Below are 25,774 nucleotides of genomic sequence, written 5' to 3' on the forward strand. Positions count from 1 at the left end.
TTCACTACAACAACTACAACAAAAATATTTCTATCAGAATGAAGCATTTTGGATAAAGGAGGTTTTGAGTCAGGATCTGCAGAAGGGGAGCAGAGCAGCAAGAATTAGCACTCTGGAATTCAGGCAGCTAGATGCTTTAGTGGATAGCACACTAGGCCTGAAGTCAGGAAGACCTTAATTCAAATTCAACCTTCCATACTTACTAGCTATGTGGGCCCTGGTCAAGTCACTTAATCTCTGTTTGACTTAAGCCACTAGAGAAGGAAATGGCAAAGCACTCTAATATCTTTGCCAAGAAAATCCTATGGCCAGTATGAGCATATTATGGTCTGTGAGGTCATGAATAATTGGACACAGCTGAACAATAGCTGGAATTCAGGATATCTGCATTTAGATTGAATTCTTATAATGATCAACTCTGACCTTGAAGGAGTTACTTTCTGTGCTTCAACTGTCCCATCTGTGAAATGCTGCCACTGCTGCTGATGACAATGACAACCGCCACCATCACTCATTCTTGCCCTTTCTGGAGTGAGAAGCTAATACATCTCTTCTTCCTTAGAATCACATAATCTTAGATGAACAAGATACCTTTGAGGTCATCTACCCCAACTTCCCATGTCATAAAGTATATCCTTCTATAGACTATCTTTCAGGAAATCCAATATCTTTCATTGCAAATTCAATTAGTAATCCTAATGCTCTCAGGGATAAGGAACTCACCACTTCATTAGGCAAAGTATTCCATTTTTGGACTAATTTAAATCTTAGAATGTTCCTCTTTATAAAAAAACTGAAGTATGCTTCTTTCTTGCTTCTACGAATGAAACTTAGCTCAACCCTCTGGAGCCAAGAAAAACAGATTGAATCCTTTTGCTACATTATAGTTATTCAAATATTTGAAGAGAGCTTTATTTCCTTCTTAGGGTCTTCTCTTCTTTAGAATAAAAATCACAACTAGTTCCTCCAACTTTTTTCTCCATATAACATGGTTTTGAATTATCCATCCTGGTCACCCACAACTAGTCATGCTATTATTTGTCAATATCCCTTTTATATTATAATGCCAACAAATGGGGGAAAAGTTGAGTACTCCCAGATGTAGTTTGCCCATGCTACTAGCAGTATGACTATTATATTCATTGTTTAAAAAAATATTTCTACCAATTTCTAGAAACATTGTGCTAGATATATCAAAACCCTTATATCTTTTCCACATGAACTTCCATTTATCAATTCAGGTCTCCCTCATCCTATAATTGATATCTAATTTGGAGTGGGTGGTAAGGTGGGGGTAAGTCATAGGACCTGATATTTTTTCTCTAATCCATTTCTTCCCATTAAATGTCCCACAGATAATAAGTGATGGAGGCGTGATTTGAATCCAGGCCTTTTAATTCCAAATCCAATGTTCCTTCTACTTTATCAAATCCACTGATATAGTGTGGTAATATTGTTTTAAAAAAGTGCTTAGTCCAGTGTCTGGCACATAATAGTTATTGTATAGATATTTATTCCTTTCTCCTCTCCCATACCACATTGACATTAGCCTAACTCCTTTCCAATACCACTTTGCCATTAGCCTAATGCCTTGCAATAAGGTATAACCAACTAATGCAAACATATCTCTTTCCATTATTCTTTTGGAACACATGATATTTCCATTTTTCTGAGATAGTGACATCACATGGATCAAATGCTTGTCATTTCACTAAAAACCCCTATTCTACACTCTGAGGGTAAATATCAATACTTATTAAAAGTGCTTTTGAGTTCTTTAAAAAAAAACCTCAGCTCTCTCTATAGCTGTTCAAGCTTTGGATAGTACAACATGTTATAAAATTCCATCTTCATCATCCTCATCCTTATTATCAATTATTGAAAGACACTTCTCTGAAGATGGACAATGCTTTTGTTTCTCAGCAGTCTCTATACATATGCAGTTTATTTCAAAATGATTCTATCACTTTCAGGTTATTTCCAGCCTTCATATCTCTTTAAGATCTAAGGCTTTCATCACTCCCCACTGCAACATAACTATTAGCATTTTTGGAGAACCAAAAAAATGCCCAGTCTAAAGAAATGACAGTTGCCAAATCCTAGCACATTGATCACAATCATCCTCCTGATTTCTCTGCATTATTTTATTCATTGTGCCTACATCACAGTGAAATACAAACAGAACTACGTAGAGAAGGCTATTGTCATCGCTGTTATTGGCACAAAATAATCTTATTTTATATGTCCCCTATTTGCATGTGCATTACATTAAAATACTTTTTCTGAGTGGTGGCTGCAAATTGTTCATCAATCATATGTTGCTTGCTTTCTATTTTTTGGTTAGTGTGTTATTCAATAAGATGAAATGGAATGAGAGGAGGCAGAGTGATGATATAAACCTTTAGATTCTTGGGTCAACTTGCCATATCCTGCAAATATTGTTAATGTCTTAGTAAATTGCTGATTGCATCACTGTATGTATTCACTCCACACAATGCAGAATGCAGTTAATTCATGCCTGAGTGATTGTCTCCCAAATCCATCCATCCATTAGTATATTCCAACCTACCTATATATATTCTATATCTATCTATCATTTATCTATTTACCCTACATTTCCAACTGTCTCCTGGACATTTTTACCTGAATTCCCTGTGGTACCTTAAATTCAATGTGTTTAAAAGAAAATAGTGTTTTCCTCATAAGTGTGCCCATCTTCCCAAATAATGTGTTTCTGTTTTTGTCAGGTCCATCACTCAAATTACCAAGTCTCACAATCTTAGAAGTATGTGTTATTCTTTCCATCCAGCATTCCTCCTTACCCCTTCCCCCATTCAGTAAGTTGCCAAGTCTTGTTGATTTCAAACAAAGACCAAAAAAATTTTTTTAAACAATCCCTAACCTCAAGTCAATTATTTTCTTAAGGACAGGGACAACATGCAAATATAGTAATATCAAGATATGCAAAATATATACAAAATAAATGAAGCAATTTGTCAGGGAAGACAGTAGTAACTTGAGGGATTAGGAAAGCTTAACAAAGAAAGTGGCAATTGAGCTGAGTCTTGAAAGAAACTAGGGATTATAAGAGGCAGAAGTCCACATTTTAATATTATAGCATGACAAATTTTGAACTGGACAGAAATTTGGAAAGCATCTCTTTAAACCTCTTCATTTTACAAACAAGGAAGCTAAAGGTCAACAAGGTGAGACAAATGTTCCAAAGCCATATAGATTGTAAATAACTGATTGGGAGATTCCAGAATTATCTGGGGGTTTTCCATTCATAGAGCCAACATATTTTTCAGTCATTCCTCATATATCACATGGACTATGGGAATAATCTCCTCACTAATTTTCTCAACTCCCAGCATATTCTTCCCTCTCTGACATTTACTTCACAGAATCACAAAATCTCAGAGGTTGAAGGAAATAGAGTTATGCAATACAACACAAAGGAAAATGATAATTGAGTCTATAATATAATTTGCAAATAGTCATTCAATTGCTAGTGGTGATGGGGGGTTGTGATAGTAATGGCAATTAAAGATTCCCCTGTATTGGCTTGGTTTTCAAATTGATTGTGTTAAAACCCAGAGTTTGTTAATCCCACCTGTGGGATGGGCTTGTTGATGTGAAAAGAAAGTCCTGAACTGGGAGGAGCTGGTGAGGTAGATTTGGAGAGACACTAGAGAGAGGCGGAAGATCTTTTTGGAAGCAGCACCTCGTGGAGAGAGAGAGAGACTAAGAGAATTGCTGGTGGCCGCTTTGAATTGCCCTGGACTTTTGAGACCTGCCCCCTGAGCTGCCAAGGACTGAGGAGACATGGCTGCTTTGCTGGTACTTTGTCTGTCTGTTTTGATGTTATTTTGCCAGATTTGTCCACTGGTGAAAGACCGTCCTTTTGTTGAAGAAGTCCTGGAACCTGGCTGTTCGCTAAGAAGCCCTGAGACTGTCCTGCAGACAGAGAGTGAATACTGTCCACTGGTGAGGGACAGTACTGTTGTTGCAGGGGTCTGGAGACTGTCCTGCAGACAGAGTGAATACTGTCCACTGGTGAAGGACAGTGCTGTTGTTGCAGGGGTCTGGGAGCCTTTCTGTTGGTTCAGAAGCCCTGAAGAAGGATTTTCTTGTTGTATGTTTACAAAAATCCTGGGAGAGGGCTTTGCTAATGTGTTCAGGGGTTCTAGGACTGTTCTACAGACAGAGGATAAATTCATGAAGGGACTGGCAATGTATCTTATGGCCTTGCTAAGCCTTGTCTCCCCAGGAACTAAGATTGCTGAGAACTTGCCTCGTGTCAAGATGAAGAAAAGACCTCCATTTGGGTATTAAGTGCTGTGTTTAAACTTGATGTAACTCTGGGGTAGATTCAATTGTGATCCAGGGGTGGGGAACTTTTGACCTTATGTTTGGAAACTAATCTCCATTTGAGAAGAGGGGCTTTGTGGTGGACTTAATTAAGGTATAGCCTAGGGGTGGAGAAGTATTTAGAACAGAGACTTTGTAATTGATTGAATGATTAGAAGATCCTGGGGTGGGGTAGTACTTGGAGATTATTTAATCACACTTAGTAAATGCTGTATTTTGAATGATGTCATGTTTTGATCTTCTCTGTTCTTGGTTTGTCACTGAATAAAATAGAGAGCACCTATGCTGGTATTTTGAACCTGGGAAGTTGCCTTTGCTTGGCATTATATTACACTGCCCCCACATGGCAGCTTCAGCTTCTGGCCTACAGAGTGTAGAAGGACCAAGCAACCAAAGTTAGGGGTAATTGCTCTTGCTTTAACATGCTTGGATCTGAATTGTGGTCTAGGATGGAGGTCCTAGAGTGTGTGACCAGCTTGCCAGAGCGTGTGGAGGCTTCAGAGAGGGCACCTAACTAATACCTTTGGCAGCTGAGAAAACCTCAGCTTTTGTGACAAAGCTCCCTTTTCTGGCACCAAAGTCCTACTGGTGGCAAAAAGCCCAGGGGTCAAGTGATTGAGTGGCAAAATGAGCAGGCAAAGGAGGCAAAATAAACAGAGCATCCCAACTTTACACTCCTATTTTGGCAACCAAAAAATCACAGCATGGAAGAGGAGGAAGACAGTAAAGTCAGAACTCCTGCACCAAAATCTTAAAAAAAAAAAAATATATATATATATATATATATATATATATATATATATATATATATATATATATATATATATAAGCTGGTTAGAGACCACAGAGGACTTTAAGAAGCAAATAAGAAAAGTGGAGGAAAAATTGGGAAGAGAAATGAGGACAATGAAAGAAAATTATGAAATGAGAGTCAATAGCCTGAGGAAAATAACACCTTAAAAAACAGACTAACTCAAATTGCAGAAGTGGCTCAAAAAGACAGTGAGGAGAAGAATGCTTTAAAAAGCTGAATTTGCCAGATGGAAAAAGAATCTCAAAAGCTTACTGAGGAGAATCATTCCTTTAGAATTAGATTGGAGCAAATGAAAGCTAGTGACTTTATGACAAATCAAGATGCTGTTAAAAAGATCCAAACAAATGAAAGAATAGAAGGCAATGTGAAATATCTTATTGGCAAAACCACTGACCTGGAAAATAGATCCAGGAGAGATAATTTAAAAATTATTGGACTACCTGGAAGCCGTGATCAAAGAAAGAACCTAGAAATCACCCTCCAAGAAATCCTCAAGGATAACCACCCTGATGTTTTAGAACCAGAGGGCAAAATAGAAGGTGAAAGAATCCACTAATCACCTCCTGAAAAAGATCCCAAAGAGAAAACTCCTAGGAATATTATATCCTGGTTCTGAAATCCCCAGATTAAGGAGAGAATATTATAAGCAGCCAGGAAGGAACAATTTGAATATTGTGGAAACACAATCAAGATAACACAGGATCTGGCAACATCTACACTGAGGGATTGAATGTATTGTTATATGATATTCCAGAGGCCAAAGAGCTGGGATTAAATCCAAGAATCACCTACCCAGCAAAACTGAGTATCATGTTTCAGGGGAAAATATGGTCATTCAATGAAATAGAGGACTTTCAAGCATTCTTGTTGAAAAAAAACAGAGTTGAATAGAAAATTTGACATTCAGATACAAGAAGCAAGAGAAGCATGAGAAAGTAAACAGGGAAAAGAAATCAAAACAAACTTATCAAAGTTGAAATATTTTCATTCCTACATGGAAAAACAATAATTGTATCGATGAAATTTTCTCCATATGAAAATAGTTGAAGGGAATAGAAACATATATATAAACATACATATACGTATACACACACATATATATGTATGTATATCTATGTCTATATATGATGGTATATTGGCATATGAATACATATGTGAATGTGTGTATATATGTTTACAGGTATACATAGATAGAGGGCACAGGATAAATTTAATAGGAAGGGATGATACTTAAAAGGTGAAATTAAGAGGCAAGAGAGGAATATAATAAGAGGAGATGGGGAGAGACAGAATGGGGTAAACTATCTCATATAGAAGAGACAAGGGAAAATGGTTATAATGGAGAGGAAGAAAAGGAAGGCAAAAGGGAATGGTTCAACCTTACTCTTATTGAATTTGGCTCAGGGAGGGAATGACATACACACTAAATAAGGTATCTCACCCTACAGGAGAGTAGGGGGGAAGGGGATGAGAAGGGGGGCGATGGAAGGGAGGGCAGGCTGGCATGGAGGGAATTTGGAAGCACCCACTATTGAAAAGGGACAGTATCAAAATAGAGACTAGAAAAAGTGGGAGGTGGAATAAGATGGAGGAAAATATAGTCAACCTTTTACAATATATCTACTATGGTTATATATATATACATATATATGTATATATATATACATATATATATGTATATATATATATATATATGTGTGTGTGTATGTGTGTGTGTGTGTGTGTGTGTGTGTACTATAATTAATACTATTTTACATGTAATTGGGAAATAAGATATACAGGCCCTGGGGCATAGAAATCCACCATATCCTACTGGAAAAGTTGAAGGGGGTATGGGAGAAGATATGGGAGAGAGCAGATTGGAGGAGGACTGCTATTTTGGGGAGGTAGGTAGGGGAAAAACGAGGAGAAAATTTGTAACTTTAAATTTGGTGGAAATGAATGATGTAAACCAGAAGTTGAAAAAACATTAAAAAAATAAAATTTAACATAAAAAAATAAAGTCACTAGGTTCCATTTGCTCTAAACCAATTCTAAAGAAATGCTTATTTTCAGTGAGATTTTGAGACTCTTTTTCCATCTGGCAAATTTGACTCTAAGGCATTCTTCTCCTAATTGGCTTTTTCAGCCTCTTGCCATTTGAATTAGTCTGTTTTTTAAGGTGTTATTTTCTTTAGTCAGGGTGTTGACTCTCTTTTCATGATTTTCTTGCATCATTCTCATTTCTCTTCCCAGTTTTTCTTCCACTTCTCTTATTTGGTTTTCAAAATCTTTCTTAAGCTTGTCTACGGCCTGTAACCAGTTCATAATTTTCTTGGAAGTTTTTGGTGCAGGAGTTCTGACTTCATTGTCTTCCTTCTGTTCTATGCCTTGATCCTACAAAACCCCCAGAATTTTGGTACAAAGCTCTCTTCTCTGAAAGCAGAGTTCTACTGTGGCAAAAAAGCTCAAGAGTCAAGTGGTTGAGTGGCAACATGAGCAAGTAGGGCAGCGGGGCAAGTACAGCAGTCTGACTTTGGATTCCTTTTGGGGGGTCATTTTTGTCAGTTACCAGCTTGTGCAATTTTAGTAATGGCTGATTGACATTTTTTCCCCCATGCCCTTCACATTCCATTGCATTCAGCAGCACTCTCACAGTCATCTCGGTCTGGTTTCTTGATGTTCTGAAGGAAGATGTGGTCACCACACTGGTTCTGGAGCTTCATCAGCTTCTAAGCGTGTTCTCCTAGTAGGACTGGTGGAGGAAATATTTGGCAAAGTTGTTCGACGCCACATCACCTCAGTCATAGTAAGACATGGACAGGCAAATTCAGGAGGCCTAGAGCTCCAGGCTGATGGCAGCTTTTAAGTCCTGGTGGTAGTTCTACTACACATTGAGCAGGGGAGGAGGTGGTCATGGAGGTGGAGGATGCAGGAGGAAGTGGCTGCCCAGTGACTAAGGTTAGGATGGCAGTGGCATGTGTGATGGCCAGGGGTGACTGAGCCAGCAGGGGCTGCTCCAACCATACATAGTACAGAAGTGTTGCTTAGTGGAGGTGAAGGTTTAAGGGTGGCTCAGGTCAGAACTCGAGTAGCTGGGTTCATTCAAGCACTGTTGAATCCAGAAACTGAAGTGACTCCTCTTTTCTGCATTTCTAGCCAATGTGACCTTTTTCAAAGGATTTACCTTAAATTGAATTTCCCTTTGACCTCACATTAATCACTACCTAGTTGTATGTTAAGCTATGGGATGAGCCCCATCCTGAATTAGTGCCTTGTCATGGCAAAAATGCTTGTGTATCTCTATGAAACTATGAGCTATGCCATGTACGGTTACCCTAAATGGACAGGTCAGAGTGGAGATTTATGACAAAAGGTTATCCACTGGAGAAGAAATTAACAAATCACTGCATTATTTTATCAGGAAAATCCCATAGATGGTATTAAAATCATAAGATATGAAAATGGAAGATGAGCCCCTGATGTCAGAAGGTGCTATTTATCAGGAGCAGAGGACAGCTCCAGTACTAATTAAGTATCTGGGCCAAAGATGAAAGGAAGCTCAGCTGCAGATGTGTCTGATGATGAAAGCAAACTCTGATCCTGTAAAAATCAATACTGCATAGGAAACTACAATGTAAGATCTTTGAACCAAGGTAAGCTAGATGTGGACAAACAGGAGATGGATATCAACTTCTTGTGTGTCTGTGAACTTAAATGAATGGGAATGGGTGAATTTCATTCAGATGATCATTATATATACTACTGTGGGTAAGAATCCCTTAGAAAAATGGAGTAATCTTCATAGTCAATCAAAGGGTGAGGACAAGTAGAACTGGTGTATTATCTCAAAAATGACAGCATAATATCTGTTTGAATCCAGCAAACTATTTGACATAACAGTAATATAAAATTGTACTCCAAACACTGCTCCTGAAGAGGTCAAAGTTGATTAATTTTATGAAGACCTACAACATATTCTGGAAATCACACACACACACACACACACACACACACACACAAGGTGTCACACTTATCATAGGGGATTGGAAGGCTAAAGAAAGGTCAAAAGATAATTAGAATAATAGATAAGTTTGGTCTTGAAGTACAAACTAAACCAGGGCAGAGACTAATGGACATATCAAGATAAATCAGTGGTCATAGCAAACATTCTTTTTTCAACAACTCAAAAGTTGACTCTACATATGTACATAACCAGATGGCCAATATTAAAATGAGATTGATTATTTACTTTGTAGCCAAAGGTAGAGGAACTCTATATAGTTACTTAAAACAAACCTGGATTTGACTATGGCTCAGATCATGAGCTTTTTATTGCAAATTTTCATTTGAATTGAAGTAGTGAAGATCTTCAGACCAAATAAAGATGACCTAAATAACATACCTTATGAATATAAAGAATATGTGGTTAATATATGTAAGGGATTAGATATTATAGATAAAGTGCCTGAAGAACTATGGACAATGGTTCACAATCTTATATGGGAGTCAACAACAAAAACATTCCAAAGGAAAAAAAAGAGCAAGAAAGCTAAATTGTTGTCTCTTGAAGCTCAACAGATAGTTGAAGAAAGAAGGAAAGGGAAAGGGAAAGTGAAAGATATACACAACTGCATGTAGAAATCCAGAAAATAGCAAAGAGACATAAGGAGATTTTCTTAAATGAGCAGTTCAAATGAAATAGAAGAAAATAATAGAATGGGAGAAGGAAAAAATCTCTTCATAAAATTAGAGATATTCAGGGAAAGTCCTGTGAAAAAATGGGCATGATAAAAGACAAAAAGAGTAGGAATTTAATAGAAGTAGAAGAGATTAAGAAGTCATAAAATATATAGAACTATGAAGAAAGAGATTATCATTAATAATCATGATAATGTAATTATTAATGAAGAGTCAGATATCCTGGAGAATGAAATCAAGTGTTTCTTGGGAAGCATTGCTAAGAATAAGATTAATGGGGTTTACAGAATTCCAAAGGACTGTACTCATAATGCCAGGAAATTTGTAAAACTCAACAGTGGCAACTGGATTGGAAAATATCAGTTTATTTCTCCATCCTAAAGAAGGGCAATGACAAAGAATGTTTAAATTATTAAATGATTGTGCTCATTTTACATTCCATAAAATTATACTTAAAATTTTGCAAGCTAGGCTTAAACAAAATATGAACTGAAAATTACCAGAAGTGCAGGATGGTTTCAAAGAAGCAGAGGAACTAGAGACCAAATTGCCAACATTCACTGCATGTGAAGAAATGTCACAGAATTAAAAAAAAAAATCTACTGCTTCATTTACTACAGAAAAGCCTGTGTGTGAATCACAACAAAATATGGTAAGTTTTCAAAGAGACATATCATTTTACTTGTCTTCCAAGAAACCAGTAGACAGTCCAAAAAGAAACAAAATGAATCATGGATCAAATGACTGGTTAAGATCATGGCAAATGTTTCCATTACCTCTTACAAATAGAGGGAGAAGAAATGGAAGCAGTGTGAGATTTTGTATTCTTGGGATTAAAGATCATTGCAGTTCGTGACTGCAGTCATGAAATTAAAAGCAGCTCATTAAAAGGAAAGTTAAGATAAATCTGAACAGCATACTGAAAAATAGACATACCCTTACTGACAAAGTTTCGCATAATCAAAAATTTTTTGTTTTGTTTTGTTTGGTTGAAGATTTTTGGTAGCAATGTATGGCTGTGAGCGCTAGGTTATAAGGAGAGAATCAATGCTTTCAAATTGTGGTGCTGGAGAATTTTAAGAGTCTCTTGGACAGCAAGGAGATCCAATCAGTCAATATTTAAAGAAATTAATTCAGACTATTCACTAGAAGGTCAATTACTGAAGTTGAAGCTTAAATATTTTGGCCACCTCATGAGAAGACAGGGCATATTGGAAAAGATACTATTGTTGGGAAATTTTAAAGGTAAAAAGAAAAGGGGGGGTGACAGAGGATTAGATAAATAAATGTTTTCATGGAAGCAATGAAAATGAGTTTGGACAGATTTTCAGAGATAGAAAGGCCTGACACACTATATACCATGGAATTACAATGACTTAGACATGACCGAATAACTGAAAAACAACTGGGAAGAGCTTCCAAGAAAAATTGAAGAACTGGAAATTAGGAAATACTGTAACTTAGGGTATTTTTCTGATAAATCTTTCTTTTCTTTTCTTTTTTTTTGCTTTTTGAAGGGGGAAGGCAGGGCAATTAGGGTAAGATGACTTGCCCAAGGTCATAGGGCTAGTAAGTGTTAAGTGCCTGAGACTGGATTTGAATTCAGCTCCTCCTGACTCGAGGGTCAGTACTCTATTCACTACACCACCTAGCTGCCCCTAATCTTTCATTATTTACAAAGGACAGATATTTGTCCAACTTTTCAACAGATATATTTCCCCTCACATTGCTGATTTTGGTTTCAAATTATTCAAGAAATGGAGGCTGATACTAACACATTCCTTGTGACCTTAATGAAATTTGAAGCTAGATTTAGGAACAGCTTGTCTATCCCCATTCTACCTTTGTAAACTCAGCTCCTAAGGGAGAAGTTATCCCCTATTTGTAGCTAATTGCTTCTAATAATAATAATGGCTAAAATTTATGTAGTGGTTTATATTTTGCAAAGGACTTTACAAATATTTCCTCATTTTATCTTCATGACTATTCTGGGAGTAAGTTATTATTATTATATCCATTTTACAGATGAGACAGTTAAGGTAGAAAGTGATTAAGTACTTTACCTACAGACACATAGAAAGGACCTGAAGCTAGACTGGGATTCTGACACTCTGTTCATTGTTTCACCTGGCTTCCCCTAGGGAGGTGTGAATAAAATCCTTTACAAACATACAGACAGACCTCTAATGATTGAGAGAATCTGTAGGGAAAAATGATTTACAAAATAATACAATTTTGTAGGTATACACTTTAAGAAAATAAATTTGCAAGATTTGGCTATGCAAAAAATGTCCTTGCCTATCATGATCTAATGTATGATTAGAATAACACCCAAAGATAGAGGAAAGTCCTTGCCATGTGTAGGCATATGCTGTTCAGAAAGATAAAGAAAAGTCACTTAATGAAATCTCACTGATACTAAAATCTTGTGGATAGCTTTTTAGCTACTCAATTTTTGGTCAATAGGTACCATTGAGTAATATATTTCATTACAAATTCAACGAAACTACATCAAAGGAGGTATTGCTTTGTCAGGGCTTGGGATTAGATCCTTTTTGGGGGGCTATTCCAACTCTAATTTATATTAATCAATTTGCTTTTAGACTTAATTAGGCAGAAATCAAATGTGTTTGTGTAAGGAACATCAAGAGCTAAGTGTTTCCTTTTGTACTAGAGACACTCAGAAGATGTTGTTAATATTCAATTTAAATGGATATGTTATGTATGCAGAGGACAAATAGAGATGATGGATGCTATTTTTTATGAAAAGCTGTTTCAGGCATATTTGATATGACTCTAGCACTTGCTTCCCATCTTATTGGTGCTCAAACAGATACCCAGGGCTCTTTGTACAAGCCCCCAGGCTCTGACATGTGTCCTTACTGCCAATAAGCCATTTCCTCTCCTCACTTCCCTAGTTTCTTTAGAAATGGAAATGAATGGACCCCTCCAGTGGTCTCTTCAGTTACAGCCCAGGAACTTGTTCCTTTATCAGCAGTATCCAGGAAAATGTGGTTCCTCTCTCCTTTTCTAAAGTCATCTTTACTTGTGATTATCTCAGGCAGGTGTGACTCCATGTTCACCCCCAATCTCTCCATGTCACCCTTTTCAGTGTTCCTGTGAAGTCTCATTCACCTAGATCTTTGCTCCTTTCATTGGATCTCAGATACCTACATGCTTAATTAATCCTTACAATAAATATGGAAGTCAAGTGGAAAAAAAATATTTTTGAGCGTCCTGCATGCGATTTTGAGACAAGTAAGATGATCTGTCTCCTTGGAGACTTGCCATATTTTGTTGTGATTCACACAAAGGCTTTAGTATAGTCAATGAAGCAGTAGATTTTTTCTTTCCAGAATTCCCTTGCATACAAATGGGCATGATAAAAGACAGAAATGGTAGAAACTTAACAGAAGTAGAAGATATTAAGAAGATGTCACAAAATTTATAGAACTATGAAGAAAGACCTTATCATCAATAATCATGATAGTGTAGCTATTAATGAAGAGCCAGATATCCTGAAGAATGAAATCAAGTGGATCTTGGGAAGTATTGCTAAGAATAAGTTTAATGAAGATTGCAGAATTCCAGCTGATCTATTTAAAACCATAAAAATGATGTGTGTCTTGAGTCAGTCATTTGATCATTTAATTAATAATATTTCTTAATCATCATGACTTATTTGAAGTGTTATAGGACATACAATCCATACAAGTTGTTATTCTCAAATATTTTTTTCTCTTTAGTCTCTTCTTTGGTTTTCAGGATTTACATTTTGGTGTTTAAATGGGGATGCTTTATCTGTTCTTTTTCTAGGGTTTTGTTTTGTTTTGTTTTTAGTTGCTACCTAAAGCATTGATCTGCTTTTTCTCTCATTTATTGAGGTATATATTTTGAGATGTAAATTTTCCTCTATATACTGCATCCTACAAATTTTGGAATATTCATTGTTGTCATTCTCTTTAATGAATTTATGATTTCTATGATTTGTTTTTTGACCGACTCAATTTTTAAGATTATATTATTCAGCTTCCAATTTATTTTTAATTTATATTTCCATAGCACTTTGTTGAGTATAGTTTTTATTTTATTATAGTCTGAAAAAGGTCCACTGAAGAGTTCTTCTGTTCTGCATTGGGCTGGAATTCGGCTACAATATTTCTTGGAACTTTCATTTTGGGGATCTCATTCAGGAAGTGATTGGTGAATTCTTTCAATTTCTATATTACCCTTGCATTCTAGAATATAGGGGCAGTTTTCCTTAATAATTTCCTGAAAGGAGGAGGATTCTGTGAGGGTGGCAGAGAAGGTCAGAAAATTCTGAGCTCTCCAGATTTCCTCCACAAACAAGATAAAAGAGTGCCTCATGGTGAACATAGAGTGGCAAAAATAAAAAAAAAAAAGAGTTGAGTCAAAAAAGTGGAGAAGAATTCCAGGTACCTGTGAAGAATAAGCACCTCAAGTCTTATTCCCCTGAAATATTAAGGAGAAAGCTGTGGGACTAGCTGGATTGTGAAGTAGCCTTCGCCCAAGTCACAGGAACTTTCACCTACCGGACTGTATGGGAATTTGACCATATAAGCCAGGGAAGAGTGAGGGAACTTCTACTGAAAAGAAGTGCCAGATCCAGTTGTGCTGCTGAGACATGGCCCTAGGTGAGAAGTAACCAGCACCTGCCTAGTGAGTGCAGAAGCAGTAGGGCAGAAATACAACTGAGTGTGGGCACTTATAGGAGGGCAAGGTTCTTGGTTTTGGTTCCAGAGTAGAGGAAAGAACTGAAGGAGGCCCTGAGGCCAGAGACACCATCTGCCATCCCCCAGGACGAGAGGTGATTACAAAAAATAATAAAAAAAAAAACAAAGAGTGGGCAAAGGAGAAAGGACACAACCATAGAAAGTTAATATAGGAATAGAGAAGACGAGTGTTTGTTTTCATTATAATAATGAAGTAAAAAAAAACCCTCTTCTACCCCAATGAGTAATGTCAAAAATAGTTACATGGTCAAAAATAATTCATAGAACTTACAAAAGACTTTAAAAATCAAATGAGAGTGATTGAGGAAAAATTAAAAAAAAATAAGAATGATCTAAGAAAAATAAAATTATGAAAAGAAAGTCACCCAATTAGAAAAGGAGATACAGAAGTTAAAAAAGACAATGATCCCTTGAAAATCAGAATTGGACAAGGGGAAGTCAGCAATATTATAGGAGGCCAAGAAATAATAAAACAAAAACATAAAGAATGAAAACATAGAAGAGAATTTGAAACATCTCAAAAGAAAAATAACTGATCTGGAGAAGATAGCAAGAAGAGGAAACATAAGAATAATCTGACCACCTGAAAGCTATGATTAAAAAAATAATCTTGATGCAGTAAGATAAGAAATACTTAAAGATTTTTTTTGAGAAGCATTAGAATAAAAGATGAAAGCAGCAATAGAAAACATCCACTGATCACCACCTGAAAGAGTTTTTATGAGGAAAACCTACAGGAATATCAGTCAGATTCTTAACCCACCAGCTCAAGGATAAAACAATACAACCAAGAAGGAAAAACCAAAACAATTTAAATATGGTAGTGCCACCATAAGAATCACACTAGAGCTAAGAATTGTGATACTAAAAGACCACAGGTCTTGGAAAACTATATATTGATGAGCAAAAGAATTGGAGTTGTGGCTGAAAATATCATACCCAGCAAAGTTAAACATAATCCTCAATGAAAAAAATGACATTTAGTGAATCATCAGACTTTCAGAACTTTGTTAAATAAACTAAACTAAATAGAATATTTGACATATAAGATCCAAAAGAAATATAAGGTACATGTCAAAGATTAAGTGCAAGGAATTCAATAATTCAGGCTGTTTACCTTATATATGAGGAAACCCTTTTTGCAACATCTAGAAATCTTATAATCTATCCCCTAAATGGTCATGTCTAGGAATGATTCAACAATAAAACCTCTCTTTGTGATGATGAAAAACCACTTGCTCAACCCTATCACTCAATGGGCATCATCTCTGTATGGGTAGTGAAGAGGTGAGGGCAGGTTATTTGTTACCTCTCTCCAGTTCAAATTGCTTTACTGGCAGGAGGAAGGAAAACTGCCCCTCTGCCTCTTCCCCATCAATAAAATGTTCAGTCCTACTAAGACAAACAAGTGTGTAGCTGAGTTCACTGAACAATAATGTAGCAAGACCAAGAAGAAGGTGCCTGGAATATTTTCCTCTCTTCTGATGTTATTCAGTTGCAGTTCCACAACCAGAAAAGCACAACAGTTAATTCACAGGAGACTAACAATGGAGTTGAAAGGAGGAGGTGATTGCCTTGGAGAGCTACAGTGTGAACACAATTACCAAAATACAATTATACTTATTTGTCTTTCAACGTAGCTGAGCATCTCTGAAAATATTCCATGCCAATACCTCTCTGTGTGATTACCTGAAAAATCCAAATTTTGCCTCCAGAGAGCTTAGAATATTAAAATAGGGCAAAAATATGGTAAACTTCTAGAAGAGGTTTTATAAGCACTTAATGTTAGTGTGTAGAGACATCCATAAAGTAACATTGAAGCTTTTTTGAGGAGAGAATGTACTAGTCATTTGACATCAGTCATGGCTTCTCTTATCGACATTGTATTCTTTCTATTCAGTTCCTGATTCAAAAATCTGGTGTGAAGAAGAAGCAATTAGCTTTGGAGTGAATGACTATTTAACTTATACTATCCTCTTAATAGATCTTTCCCAGTCACAGAACACAAATGAGAAGAATTTCAGAATTAGTAGGAAGGGAGCTTAAAAACCATTTAGTTCAAACCGTACCTGAAACCAAATTCCCCTTACAACAAAATCACAGAATTTTAGAATTGGAAGGGACTTCACTGGTCCTCTAGGTCAGTCTGTTGTCCAAAGAAATGACCACTGTAATATAACTACAGAGTCATCGTCTAATCTTTGCTTCAATGCTACTAGTTTTGGACCTTTTCATCATTGTGGACCACTCCCTGCAGTTGAACATATTTGGAGTTGTTTCAAAAATAAGAACGTGGGGCAACTTAATAGACTTTCAAAACTTGTTGATCAATCAGAGGAAATCTAGTGTAACATACCTTAATAGGAAACCCTTTTTGCAACATCCAGAAGTCTTTTAATCCATCCTCTAAATGGTCATGTCTGCGGATGAGTCATCAATACAACTTTCCCTTTTCATTTTGTTTTAGCTGTATTGTTTCCTGGTAGAGCTATTTCTCATAGTCCTGAGGCAGAATACTTCAAACTTTGGCTAGAAACTGTTATAGAGATAAGTGCCAAATCAGTGGAATGTCTTCCCAGGTCTGGCTTCTTCAGGGGTTGGCGGTTTCCCAATCTTCCTATGGCCCTATGTCTTCAAGGAGGCTGCTGCTGCTCCTCTCACGGCCGCTTACTATCAGAATAGCTGGGAAATTCAGTGAATCATTTCTGTGTTGAAATGTGTTAATCCATTATGGTCTTCCTGTCAGTTTATAAATAAAGTGACATTTGATTTCTGAAGATGGGTGCCCCTATCTTTGGTGGGAGCAGATCGCCTGAGGACAGAAAATCACGTACCTGAACAAGAACACGAAGAAGAGGGCACTCCATACACCGTGGTTGACAATAGCATATTCCACAGAGAAGCCTCGAGCACAGTTTCAGGCTTATACCAAATGGTTTGTCACAACACATGAAAGCAGCCCCTTCCTGACTGCCTGGGGAGGCTAAAGCCAGAGACCAAGTGCATTTATCTTTGTTCTAAGTGACTATAGTTCAGTTAGTATATCAGATTAAAATGGTGATAACAAGGACCCCAAAGTAGGGGGCATAGGTTAATAAGCATTTCAGTCTCATCCAAAGATGCCTTATTCCAATTCTATCACCATAAAACCAGTTAGGAATAGGGCAGAATCCAAATCACTCATACCTGTACTTTCTGATACCCATCCTTTCTCAAACTCATTGTTTCCCACTTCAAGTTAAATACCTCACTTGGATACATGAGAATTTCAATGGTTTCTGATGAATCATACTCTAGCCTATCATCATTGAATATGATGTTTTTCTAAGGAACTCTGAATTATTCTGATATTTTAAAGTTCTGTTAAAGAAAATGGAACATATTCTGGGGACATGGGACTTGCTTTATCATATAGAGATTTAGTCATGATGAAGTCTCTAGTAAAAGAATTTGACTTGTACCCTAAGAGGTTTAAAATGACCATGAAATATAACCTACTCCAATTTCTGCCTCATGATCTGCTCCCTGTAGCTAGAACTTCCTGCTGGATAGCTCCACTTAGTTATATACCTTTGCCCCCATGTCACTGCAAACATCTCTGAAATTGAGCTAATTTTCCACCCCAAAAATTATCCTTTCTCTTCACTTTCCCATTATTGTTATTGGTGCCATCATCTTCCCAGTAAACCAAGGTTGAAGCCCTGGAAAAAAAAATCTTACTCTTTATCTTTCCTCCCTCCTCCCTCCACATTCAATCAGTTGCCAATCTTTGTAAATTCTATCTCAGCAATCTAGTTAACATATATCATCTTTTCTCGAAACATACTGCCACCACCCTGTTCAAGTTGACCTCATCATTATTCTACAGGAAATTGTAATAGCTTCTCAACTGGTTTTCCTTCTTTTACTGAGCCCCGATCTAATTTATTCTTCTTACAATTGCCAAAATAATCTTCCTAATGCATGGTTTTGACCTCCTACCTAAGCTGGAAAGCATCCAGAGGGAAACAGCCAGAAAAGTGAAGGACTTTGAGTTTATGTTATATGAGGATCAGTTGGAGAAACTGGAGATGTTTATTCTGAAGAAGTCAGTGCTCAGTAGGGGAATGGGAACTGGCAGTAGGTATTTGAAACACCATCATAGGGAAGAAACACTTTCCTTGCTGTACTTCACTTCAGAAGGGATGGGGCAAAGTTGCAGAAGAGACAAATTTGGGCTCGATGACAGGAAGATCTTCCTCACATTTATCCCAAAGAGGAATGGTTTTCTTTGATAAGCAATGAGTTTCCTCTCATTATAAATTTTCAGGCAGAATATAGAGGGTTCCTAACTCTTACTTGTTGCCAATTCCTTTAGGGGTAGGGGTTGAGCTAGATCACTGCTGAAATCTTTTCAACTCTAATTTATTTATTTTTGTTTCAAATTCTGGAGCATGTCACTCTCTTGCTTATTTAATTTTTTTTCAGAGATTGTCTATTATTTATAGGATAATTTTAAACAGGTATTGTGTAACATTTAAATTCTGCAGCAATCTGGCCCCAGCTTACTCTTCTAGCCATAGTTCAGATTATTCTCCTCTATTTGCCCTTTTCACACCGAATTAGACTTCTGACCATTTCCCAAACTCTCCATGACATCTCTTGACTCCATGCATTTGCAAATTCTTTCCTTTATAGTAGAACAGACCCCTTCCTCATCTTCATATTCCACAAAACTACATGGTTTAGAAGTTAGTACATGGTTTAAAAGTTAAAGAAATCTTAGATATTATCATTTTACAAAAGGATGTCTCACAAGATTACACAGTGAGCTAATGGTAGATTGGAATCCCAAACTTAGCCCTCTGACAACAAATCAATTGATCTTTTCATTACAACAGGCTGCTTCTTCTTTTTTTTTTTCTTTTCCTGGGAATTCACATTTTTAATAGAAGTCTATGCAAAGAACCAGAGCAGCGGCACCGTCCTGTCCGGCGAGCCCGGGCCGGCTCTGGGGTCATTGGCAACTGTCATGGTGCATGGGCGGGCTGGGCGCTTGGGGGGCCCACAGGCTTGGGCATGCCCTGCACCCCCAGGCAGGGGCAGCAGCGGCCCGGCTGGGAGACCGCCGCTCGCAGTGGAGAGTGGGCGCCTGCGGTCCCGGGAGCCAGCCGGGAGCCAGCCGGGAGCAGTGCTGGTCACATGGGGAGGGCTCTGAGGGCCCCTGCAGCTCTCGGTGCAGAGCCGGGCTCCAGGGCAAGGGAAAGAGGCATGGCCGAGCTGCGGGCTGGGGGAGGCAGCAGCTCCCGCTGTGTCTTGGAGAGTGGGATCCGGGCTGGCTTTGGCCCTGGGCTCGGGCAGGCACTAGTGGCGGTACATTGTGAAGGCCAGGAGACTGACCAGCAGGGTGAGGCCGGCCAGGCCCAGGGTGGCGGTTGGGGGAAAGAAGGGTCGGTACTGGATCTGGCAGTACCAGAGCAGCGTCAGCATGAGGAGCAGCAGGGGAAGCAGCAGATTGCCCACTCCCAACCCCGAGGGGCCGGTCTCTGACCCCGGTGGGCAGCCGAGGTGTTGGGGACCTGCTCTGGCGGCCACGTGGCAGTGGAGAACGCAGTTGGGGAGGAGGTGAAGTGAGCCCAGCGTCTGGGCATCGTCTCCTAGAAGCTGCCCTTGGTAGATGAGTCGAACTTGGTGTTCCTGGCCTGGAAACTGGGTCCTTTTCAAGGAGCCAATGGTATCCTGTGGCCAGGCTCTAGCCACCTGCTCAGAGTCGTTGAGGAACTTCAGCCTAAGCACCAAGGGTCCTGGCTGAGAGCTGGGGGGTGGTGCTTCTGGGGATACTGTGCCAGGCTCTGACTGTAAGTTGTTACTCGGTGTCTCAGTGTGGGAGCCTCAGATCCTGAAGCATCCTGGCTGTTGCTGACTGTGGATTCTGCAGCCTCTCTGGACTGTGTTGGGGAGGGGGTCCCTGAGTCCTGGGGCAGCAGATCACCTTGTTCTGAGGTGTGTGTAGAGATCCAGGCCAGGCCCAGCACCAGGAGACAGAGGAGTGCTCCAAAAAGGACAGTCACCTCGTCCCCCACCCCCTCAATCAGGGCCATGGCACCTGCCTAGGCCAGGCTACTGAGCGCGCCGCAGGTCCATCTCCATGTCGGACACCCCAGTACTTCCGGGAGCGCGGCGAAGAGGTCGCTCCAACCTGTCCACCCCGCCCCCCGCCCCGCACAGGCCCGCCCAGAGCACTATGGGACCTGTAGTCCAGAGCAGGTTGCTTCTTTTAATGTTTTTTTTCTCAAGATCTTCCCCTTTGCTTAAGTCACATGCCACCTCCCTCCATGAAATCTCCTCTGATTTCTCTCCCTTCCCGTTTCACTCAACAGATGAATGCCTTCTTTTTCTATTTAAAATTTCTTTGCACACTTTGTTTAGGATCATTGCTTGCCCCCACCTTGCTCTAACTTGTATTAGCTATACTTATTTGCACACTCATCCTTCCCCCCTAAAAATGTGAAAACACCTTTCATACAAGTAACACTGTATCACTCTTTATCTTTGATTTCTAGATATGCAGGATAGTGTCTTACATAAAATAAATGCCTAATGAAAACTCTTTCAACTGAAATATTGCTTCTTATCCATAATTTATTTAGGATGGCCAAGCAACATCTTGACCACATGCAGGAAAACATTTTTTTTCCTATAAGAGAAATGTTTCTCCATATTTGCAACCCTTTTCAGGAAATGCCTTTACCATTACTATAAAGAAATGGCACGTTAAGATTTGCTTTGTGGGGCCTTTTTGTTAATGAGCTATTTATAGGTAACCTGGGGTTCAAGTCAGTTTACATTAGACTGGCGGAGATTGATTACTTGATACTCCCTACTTGAATGAGAGGAAGAGTTGGTGAGAGCTTGGGAAAGGAGAAATTGTTTTTCTGGCTCCAGCTTTGAGAGAGAAGACACATTGTTTTCTGGATTTTATTCAAAAAGGGACCTTAAAGGAAATGAAAGCCTACAAGAGGAACATGACATCTTATCTTCATCATGTTGATACTGCCATCTTACCATGTTAGAGACTTTGGGGGAGGGACAGAGGCGACAGCATTTACATAGTACCTCCTATGTTTCAGGCACTGTGCTAAGCATCTTTTACACATATAATCAGTTCAACTTTTTCTTATTTCTGTTTGCTGTTGTCTCACCCCAAAATGTCAATTGTTATACTATTGATGATACTTCTTTCTATGAATACATTTGGTGGGAACTCAAGCCTTTGTATGTGGAGCCTGACAGACGCCTTCCTAGTTAGGGTATAGTGATTAAGAGACCAACAAAATAACAATAGATATCACAAAATCTAAGACTCCAAAAAAAGGCAGGCTTTAAAAGACAGGGGGAGAGAGCATAGGGATGTGACAATGGGAATCTGCAGCACTATCAGTGTAAAGGAGAAAGCAATCGTCATTGGAAAGGGTGCTAGAAAAAAAAGACAAGCAGGACAATCCATGGAAGAGACTGTTCGTGATCCTGAGAAAATTTTAACATCTCTGACCTTGTACCTTCTGACTCATCATTTCTCACTTGGCTAATACTTGATTATTGCATTTTTGCTTCCTGATTTATGACTGCCTAAGTTTACCTTACTTAAAGTTAAATTAACCCCATCTATGATTGAGAGATTGAAAAGCATAGCACAATAGGAAAAGCATTTGCTTTTCCATCACTCATGTTCTAGTCAAACTTTTTAACTTGTTCTTCTCCAGACATGCCATTCCATCATCTATTTCTGTTTTTATATAGGCCTGGAATTTTCTTCCTCTTTACCTCTCCCTATTGTCTCTCTTCAAGACTCAGCTCAAGTACTACTTTTTACATCAATCCTCTCCTATCTGGAAAGAAAATATGGCATAACAAATAGACTATGGGACTTGCAATCAGGAAGACCAGTCTTGAAATCTTATCTTGGGTAATTATGTTACTCAAAAATTAATCTCTCAGTCTCAATATCCTCATCAGTAAAATAAGAGAGTTGGAATATATTGTTCTATTATAACCGCTAGCTTTAAATCTGTAATATACCCAAGTTGTTAATGTCCCCATCACCATATTAATTTGTATTTACTATTAATATGGATTTTATTTATTGCATGTATCTATATTATCTATATAAATTATGTTTTTCTTTCTCTGACCCCAACCACATGGAATAGAATATAAATTCCTTAATGGCAGAGACTGTTTCATATTAGTCTTTGTATTGCCATATCTTAGTGTAATGTTTGATACACACAAAGTAGGAGACCTAAAAACTACTTTTAAATGAATAAAGGAGGCAAATGACCTAGATTGGAATCTTAATGCTACCACTTTCTACTTCTATAAAGTTGGACAACTAGGTGGTGTAGCAGATAGAACACTAGGCTGAAGTCAAGAAGACCTGAGTTCAAATCCATTCCCAGACACTTATAAGTTGTATGACTCTGGGCAAGTCACTTAACCATATTTGCCTCAGGTTCCTTATCTGCAAAATGACATGGAGAAGGAAATGGAAAACCATTCCAGTATCTTTACCAGGAAAACCTTGAATTGGGTCACAAAGTGTTTGACCTAGATGAAATGACTGAACAACAACAAATCTTACCTCCTTAAACTTTAGGTTACTTATCTGTAAAGTGAGGAGAGTAGACAAACGCTGCACTAATAATCCAATGGTCAGTTTGACAAATTGATGGCTTTCTCCTAGGCTCAAATTAGAGTCAAACTGTGGGTTCAAATGTAGCCTGTACAGTCACGGAAACATCCTTATTCCAACACAATCTCCCACCAATGAGTTGGACCCCAATATCTTGGCTAGTTGTAGCCCCTTCAGGATTCTGGGGGTATCACAAATGGTCAGGCACTTTTATCTAATGCCATTGACTCAAAATCCTACCAATGTCTTTCCTCTTAAGATCATCAGTTTAAAATATTTAAAATATCCATCCTTAAATTGCATTTATAAAGTAGCGTTTACTGACGTGTCACAAGAAGAGAAATTGTTACCAAATACATACCTCTCTCCAGATCTATGACAAACTATCTTACAAGGCATACATAGTTTAGGGGAAAGTGGGCTCAAAACTTTGAGTATATCTGGCCAAGTGGATAAATCACAGTTCTAGTTGCTAGAAGTTCTTTTCTCTAATTAATAAACTAATCAAATTCTCCTTAAGTATAATTTAGTCTATGCTGGGTTCATTATAGAGGTATAATTCTAGTTTTTCCTTGTCAACCAATGATGCTCACACTGTCTTGGGTGATGTTATGCACATAGATGGGCCATCCAACAACCTTCTCTGGTTAAAATGAAGAGGTGGGAGAAGTTTTAAGCAATGTCTAGGCTTTGTTAGCATATTCTTTTCCTGTCTCTAATTCCACTCTAATGGAAAATCCCTCCTCAAAAATGTACTGTTTTCCATACAGGAAAGCTACACATTACAATTGTTATTCAGAAATTTGGCAGGTATGCCATCCCTATGTGTAGTACTATCCCTCTGAAGTTCCGTTCTTTCATATGGAACAATTTGTTGCCAAGTCAGTTCTACTTTGAAAGGTCACTTGTATATGTATCTATGTACTCAAAATTTTAAGAGTAATAGTTTCTGTGATTCACTGTTTTGAGACAGTTCATTTTATTTGTGGCAAGAAGTAGTATACTGGAGCAATATTATATATATATATATATATACATATATATATTAGAATATTTCTATGAAATAGAAGAAATGCAATTTACCTGACCATAGACAAATGATGAGGTTATTGTTCCTAATCTCAAGCTAAAGTGTGGCCATTTGCAGTGAGGTTATAGAATCTGTATCCATAAAAATAATAATGATAGAGATAAAATGGAAATATTTCACAAGTTCGTCAGCTGAACTTAAATCTATAAATGATGTCTACTACAGATGCTGTTTGATAAAGAAGTTCATTTGAGCAGAGGAATGGATTGGAAAAAGAGAATCTGAGAAGTCCCTCAGCAGGTCAACTAGTTTGGATGAGATATTGTGAACAGGTGGTATTATTCAAGCACATTGTGGTTAAACTCAGTTTTGGAGTTGACATCTGTGCATGTAGACACACCGTTCATCAAGAAACCTTTACAAACAGTTTCTGAAATGAAATGATGGCATCACAATACAGTTTCAGAGGTGGGAATTACCTTGGGTACATAAGTTTGTTCTCACTGATATGCTTCCTTGGATAGATTCTCAAGGCATTTATGCATTCTCCTTGACAGATACTCTTGGTACAAGAGTATTGCTCAGGTTTCTGTGTAGCTTGTGATATAATTTAGTATTCATCAATTTTATTTAATATATGAATGTATAATATTTTATTTGTTTTATTTTGTTGTTAACTAAATGTTTATATTTAGATATAATAGTGTCATCGCTGTCATTTTCTTATTTATGCAAATGGAAGCACATTGATGAGGGCTCAAGAGCTAAAGTGGTGAGTAGGGGTGGTGGGCATATTTCTCCAAACGTATTTGCCACAGGAAAGTGACAGAGTTTTAGTGTAAGCACAAGCACATAATGCTTGTCCTTTCTGGACACCTGCCTGTGTGAGACCTGTAAGATAAGTGAACATTCCGAGAAAATGAGCAGTTGCCCAGAAAACCCTGTGAAAGATATGAGGTGATATACATTTGTCCTAGATACTCCAGATCATGTCTTTTGTACAGGAATTCATTAAAGTCCTTGATTAATAAAAATACTTGAACAGCTTGACCATCATGAAAAAAGTTCAATGCTTCCCTGTTAGAGACTTCTTTTAATGTTAACAGGTTAACATCTTTACTTTGATAACTAGTCCATTTCAGGTCCAGGGTTTAAACCAGATTCTTATACAGTTAAGTGTATTATTTTCCAGTCCACATCTCCACCATCATGTTCACAAGGAAATCAAAAGAGATTATTCAAAAAATAATAAATGTACATGGAAAGTCTTGCAAGAACTGATACAAAATAAATTGAGTAGAACCAGGAGACCATTGTACACAGTAACAACAATATTGTATGATGAATTGTGAATGACAGCTATTCTCAGAAATACAATGATCCAAGATAATCCTAAAGGACTCATGATGAAAAATGCTATCCGCCTCCAGAGAAAGAACTGATGTTATCTGAAT

General features: G+C 38.0%; 1 long non-coding RNA gene and 1 pseudogene across 1 annotated transcript in view; one reads left to right on the forward strand and one right to left on the reverse strand.

Annotated features, from left to right (window-relative positions):
• The window catches only part of LOC138148720 (uncharacterized), a 224,879-nt gene extending 199,306 nt beyond the window's left edge, over positions 1-25,573 (forward strand). The window contains exon 4 of the long non-coding RNA XR_011165131.1: positions 24,546-25,573. This is a non-coding gene — a long non-coding RNA (uncharacterized lncRNA). The remainder of the gene's footprint in view (positions 1-24,545) is intronic.
• On the reverse strand, positions 19,068-20,808 carry LOC138148719 (transmembrane and ubiquitin-like domain-containing protein 1 pseudogene; annotated as a pseudogene).
• Positions 25,574-25,774: the final 201 nt, after the last annotated feature.

Source organism: Petaurus breviceps, unplaced genomic scaffold (assembly GCF_028583685.1).
Source record: "Petaurus breviceps papuanus isolate PSGF00001 unplaced genomic scaffold, PetGlider_PUasm1.0 90825, whole genome shotgun sequence".
In the NCBI taxonomy this organism is placed as follows: domain Eukaryota; kingdom Metazoa; phylum Chordata; class Mammalia; order Diprotodontia; family Petauridae; genus Petaurus; species Petaurus breviceps.